Genomic DNA, 6,771 nt, shown 5'->3' on the forward strand with positions numbered 1-6,771 from the left:
AAAATCAAATTGAACAAATTCTTCCCTTCTTACTCCCTTATCAACTAAAGCATCTTCGTCCCTGCAACATCATTAATTCATCCCTTATTACGTTACCTATCCCAAAATCTCATAAATTATGAGAATTGCTTGAGAACTAGTTCAGTAGTTTGAGAAGGATTTAATACCCCTAAACCTTCGTAGACAGTAGATCCTCTAAGATCCATTAGCTAACACATTCATAACTAAAATCAACTGCACTAACTTCCATTTGATACTTCCTTGTAATCTCTATTCAGTACTTGTAGTTTCAATTTAGATTAAGAATCGGAAATAAGAATATGTAAACAATTAAGGTTAAATTGATGAAAAAGAGGGACCACTGGTTTCTCCAATCCTTCTTACACCCTTCAAAAACCAAAATTAATGAATCTGCAAAAAGACCTAATCTTATTTTTCTTATTTCATCGAAATCTCTGATTCAAACCCTAATAAAATAATAATTGAAAAAATCCCACTGGAACCCTATTGAATTGATTCTGTTACGAACCCAAATTGAATCTCAAAAAAGAAGCGAAACCCTAATTTAGGTTTTTATTTGAAATTAACTTCAATTTTTCAAAACATCTAAACCCTAATTGAAGAAAAATGGTACCATATATAAACCTTAATCATCACTGCAACAATAATAATAATTCACTCAAACTCGGTTTGACTTCTTCTTTCATCAAAATCAACCCCTAGATTTTAAGTCTTTGTAGCGATAATTTTATTCATCATTTGATCCATGTAAAGCAAACTTTGATACATTTATGTGACATGGGTTGCAACTAAGTAAGAAAAGAAAAATACACGAGAGAGATTCCAGAGAAACAGACGGTATTAGCAGGGAGTTAAATAAGAGGAGAAGAAATTCTCATTTTTGTTTGTAAATACGCCCGCAAACGGAGACAAGAAAGAAGATAATTGAGACATCAAGACCGTGGAATAATTCTTTTTTATTATTAATGTTGGATCCTACAACCATCCAAGGGTACACTCGTAAACTAATTATTTTTACACTATTTTTGTTCTGAAAAATTAATTAAAGTCTGGTCATTGAAGGTCAATGTGTGTCAACGTCAATTCCAATTACCAAACACTAAGTTGAACAAAAGTTATACCAAGCACTAATTTTGGACAAAATGTAAATACCGAACACCAAATAACCCATTTCTTGTTCTCCATCTAAATCTTTTGCTTCCTCAACTATTGTTACAAGGTCTCAAAGTGGTATTCAAAACCTAAATCCTTTCTTGATCATGTATTGAATCATTCTGTTCAGCATCCTCTTTCTACTGCATTTGCTTCATTACTCAATGCTCCTTTTGAACCAAAAAGTTTTAAAATTTCTATGCAAGATCCAAAATGGAAAGTTTCTATGAAAGATGAAAATGATGCATCAAAAAGAAATGGTACATGGGATTTAGTTGATCCAGAACCTCATATGAACATATTAGGATGTAAATGGGTATACAAAGTTAATTAAGTTGAACTCAGATAGCACAGTTGATACATTCAAATCAAGGTTAGTTGCTCAGGGTTATAACCAACAAGACGGAATTGACTATGGTGAGAGTTTTAGTCCTGTAGTTAAGTCAACAACAGTTAGAGTAGTGTTATGCATTGCTATTAACAAAGGATGGCCAATAAGACAGTTAGATGTATCCAATGCATTCTTACATGGTGATTTAACTGAGAATGTTTACATGAAACAACCACCAGGGTTTGTTAGTGAAGAATTTCCTAATAGAGTTTGTCATTTGAAGAGAAGATTGTATGGTTTAAAATAAGCACCAAGAGCTTGTTTCAAAAGCTTAGCTCTGCTTTGATTTGTTATGGGTTTGTCAGAACAGTATCAGATTTTTCTATATATGTTTATCTGTAGTGGTTGTTCAGATATGATGGTGTTGTTTTTATATGTAGATGATATTATTTTGACTGGTACTTCAGATGCTTTTCTTGATCATTTGGTTCGGTTTTTAAGTTCTTCTTTTGAAATGAAACATCTGGGTGATTTACATTATATCTTAGGCATAGAAGCTGTGAAAACATCAAATGATATTATGTCAACTCAAAAGAAATATACAATTGAGTTGTTTCAGAAATCTAAAATGATAGAGTGTAATCCTTGTCATACTTCAATATCTAAAGGACCTAGGGTTTCTGAAAAAGCGGGGGTCTAACAACCACACCCAATATTTCTCTTAGCAATCTATATGGACTAACTCCAGTATACTTTCAAGAGAATCAACTAGACAGTCAGACTCAATCTTAAGAAAAGTATATCCAAAAGTTATATCTCAATTTCTCAATTCAATCTGCAATCAAACAAATAGGAATTTGGGATCCCGATTGAATATAAGAAATAACTTGGATGGTATCAAAAACCAATATCCAAGTGTCAATCAATTTAATCAACAAACCAAAGGTCAGATTGATAGGCACATTTTTGTGTCTTATATAATCTCAATCGTATGTATTATTAGTGCTCGATTTTTTATTTATTATGGCTTTTTATGTCCCTGTAGGTATTTTTGGAGAAATAAGCTTTTGCGGCGAAATTGGCTAAAAAAGTGGTTTTTGCGCTCGTGGGAGAAAATTACTATACGGACTCTCACTTTGGATAAGGGGTAACCTAATTACTAAGCCATTTCCAGGCATCTGCTAAAGGGAGACCAGAACAGGATAGGGGGAGGTCATCTTCATCGTTTTAAAAACTGAAATTGGCGGGAAATTTTGTGCATGCAACTGGTAGAGTTGGGGATTGATTTCGAAGGTGTTTTAGTGAGATTCAATCGCCAGAATTGATTGGGTTGGACGTGATTCAACTAAACAAGCCTGGTATAGTCGTTTGTTTGGATCGAATTGGGCTAGAAACCGAGTTGGAGCTAAACAGGGAAAGTGTTTTTACACGGACCCTATTGAGATTATTTTTAGAAGTTCTAGAGAGACTAAAGACCTAAAACTCTTCCCAAAGATACATATCTATCTAAGGAAGAGTTTGAGACAATCGGGAAAGCTCAGAAACGCGTGGAACAATTTAGAGAAGATTATTGCCGTAACTGCCAAGAAAAGAAAATAAGATATTTCGAGAAGTTTTGGGGAGATTAAATCGTTGTGTTGTCTATATATAAGTTGCTGGGAGTTCATAGAAGGGAGTCGAGACTTTGGGGGACCGAGCTGAGGGCTTGGTGAAGCTGCAGAGGTGAAAATCAAAAGTTGCAGAGAAGACGTTTCTGCTGCTGAAGAACAACATCGTAGAACACTTCGCAACTTAGCAAGAAACCGTTACCTAATCTTTCAAATCCAATACCTTTGTAACAGCTTTGCAACAACTATTCATGTTAGAATTTATTTGTAAGGGAAGCTTCCGTAACAGTGGATTCTGTAACAATTATATCTGTTACAGATTCACTTCTTCAATAAAAACACCTATTTGAGCCATGATTAAATATTTTGAGCGTGTTTTTGACATGAGGAGCTAAACCCCAACACTGGGATGATGGAGGAAGCCTTATTTCACAATCACTTGGTAACTATAATTGATTCTTTATGACTTTTGCACTTGTTTTAATCGATTTATGATTTTTCTTGATTAGTTGTGATTTTGTTTGATGTCGCATGCTTGGTTTTAGGAACTTTTGATGCGTCATGCTTGTGATTTACATCTAATGCTTTATAAAATCTACTTTTGGCAAAGAAAAGAGTCAACAAAAGAGCTAGAATTGTTATGAGTCATCATATGAACCAATTGAATGTGATTAGTGGTGAAATCCTAAGTCTCAGTACCTCTCGATATTCGTGACAACCTTGTGAATATATTTTTAGTATTTTTATTCTTAGTTCTTAAATCAAACCTTTACACAATCCGAGTTGAACGAACTTTACTACCACTTTCAAAACCACATCAATTTTTGGCGTCGCCGACGCGGATTTATATTAGGTTTTAGGTTTTAGATTTATTTTAACTCTTTTAGAATTTTTGTTCTCTTTTACGCCTTTGGTATTTTTTTGATTCTTTTCAGATTTCGAGCAAAGCTACAAGGAAAGAAAAAGTGCTATAAAAGGAAAGCATCGCCAAAGAAGGAAAGAAAAGAGGAATCCGAAATGAGTGAAAAAGAAGATTTTGTATATAGTTATTTTGGTTTATTTTTAGAAACTGTAAATAGGGTTAAGACCCTACGGAAGGGTTAAGATTAAATATAAACTGTTTGCAAGGAAGGACGACAGTTACGATACTGTCTTGGACCCTCGGGTTCGTACACTGACATCGGAGTCGGTGGCCTGAGTCGACTTCAACGGTTCATCGCCCATCTGGTACGGGAGGTAAGACTCTATCTACCCACGAATCCCCTGTCAGTGGGTTTTATTTTGTGTGACAACTCACACCCCTGCAATAGAATGTCGAACTGGTATTACAATAGCCAATACAACGAATATCCGACTGAGTTTCAAAATGGACGTTACTACTTTGACCATAGTGTGAATAGTGGTTGGGAACATCAGCCTTTTCAAGGTTATGGCTCATACCTTGATGATCCCAATTACTATCCACACACACACCGGTCATATGAGCAAAATTCTTATATTTATCCTTTAGAAGAGTCCCTCAGGAAATTAGAGGAGTCGACACGTAAGTTAGCTGAGATGAATAACTTAGTTTATGACGAAAGAGAACTTTCTATAGAGGAATCCTTCAAGTTGATAGCTGAGACGAACGAAAGAATTTCTCGAAATAAACTTAATTTCCAATACAGTGATTCCAATAGTACCCTTGAAAATGAGGATAGTTATTTGCATAATCAAGATGACGAGGATAAAATTGGTAACACTACTTTTTTAGATGAGGTTCAACCATTTTCATGTTATTATGATGATTATGATGTAGATAGTGTTGATGAAGAATTTGAAATATGTAGGCATAATGATCAGGAATTTGTCACTCCAAATGAACTTTATGATGATAGTGTTATTTCTGGTTCAGATCCCGATAATTTTAATGATTATTAACCTATTCAAAAGGACGAGGATTTGATTAGAGATACCACTTCTTTAGATGATGTAGTATTTCCTTTTGATTACGAAGTCGATAATGGTTTAGAGGAACGAGTTTATTCTGAGAATACCGTTTTAGAGTCTAGCGATTTAGAAACAACGGTCTTAGACGAAGAAAATGAACTCGTACAGCTATTAAATATGAGTGAGGATGCGTCACTTGCGTATAACCTAGAAGAAGCAATTGACTATTTTAAGGATTCCAACGATCTAGAAATTAAGGAAATTGTAGCTAGTCTATCTAGAAATACCCAAAACTCTAAGTTTGGGGTGATTATCATTCTCCATGTGCCTTAACTCTTAGAAAGGTCCCTCACTTCGGACTTGACATATGTGCCTCAACCATTTTGCAAGATTATCTTCATACACGTTTTCTTGAACCTAGTGATGTCCATAAGGAAGTTCAGTTGTTAGAAACCCATCCTCTGGTTGATGAGGTTAGACCAGGCTATGATACCAAGATCGACTTTGTTTTCCCACCAAATATTTTTCAACCAATTGTGGGAACGTATCAATTTCAGATGTGTCAATTATTTAGTTTTGAGACTAAACCTAATTACTTTAAGAGATTAGGGTCGATACATTTGCTTAAGATTGACCACCAGTTTCATCGTGGTCGATTGTGTGAGTCAAAACTGATTGACTTTAAGGATCCTCAATTATTCAGGTTATTATTATGTGCTTTTAAATTTTTACTTGAGTTTCTTCAGACTCTAATACCTGAACCGGATCTTAGCTTTGAGGAATTCCAACCCATGAAAATATTTTATTTGGACCCAGTTATAGAACCTGAACCTGAACCACAGCTAGATGTAATTGTCTTAAACATTAAACTATACAAGGGTGTGCTTTATTTGTTTATTTTCTTGACAGGTTGCAGATTCCTTTTATTTGTGATAGCTCTATTTGGTTTTGATGACCCACAGAAATTTCGAATATTAGATTATGATTCCATGAGGTGACTAATCATCTATTAGTCTGGCTGAAAACGTTAAACGCACTTCTTGGGAGGTAACCCAATCTCATGCAACACGGTAATATCTTTCCTTATCTCTTTTACTTCAAATGGTAACAGTTTCTCCTTTTTCATGCTTTTAATTTTATCTTTAGAACATTGAGTACAATGTTAGATTTAAGCTTGGGGGTATGGGAGAAACTTTTTAGTTGCAGTATGAATAAATAAACTCCAGAGCTTAGAAATTTATGCCTATTGAGGATTGCACTAACTAATCTAAGTGGATGGAAGCATTTTGATCGTAGGAGTTGAGGAACCAATCTGATTAGATGGCAACATCTAAAGAGTCTATTCATAAAAGCACAGAGCTCAGGTGTTAGAAATAACATGGTAGTTTCGCCATATGTCGTTGAGTCCTTTTCACTTCTGTTTTTATTTTTATTTTTAAATATGTTTCTAAGTGATTTGGTGGGGCTCACGATTCAAGTTGTTACCAATGCTAGGGTGAATTAGAGTGATTGTGATACCATGAAAAAAAAATGAGACCAGACCATTTGACCAAAAGGAATAAATTCAATAAAGTCGACCACTGGTACCCTTGTATATGCCAGTTGTGTTGACCTAGAGTTAGGTTATCGACCACTGGTTCCCTTGTATATGCCAGTGTGTTGATATTAGTCAGACTAGTACCTCAATCCATTAGGATAGGTTCATTTTGGCGGAGGCCTTCAGACAGATAT

This window comes from Papaver somniferum, unplaced genomic scaffold (genome assembly GCF_003573695.1).
Source record: "Papaver somniferum cultivar HN1 unplaced genomic scaffold, ASM357369v1 unplaced-scaffold_10, whole genome shotgun sequence".
NCBI classification, from domain to species: Eukaryota; Viridiplantae; Streptophyta; class Magnoliopsida; order Ranunculales; family Papaveraceae; genus Papaver; species Papaver somniferum.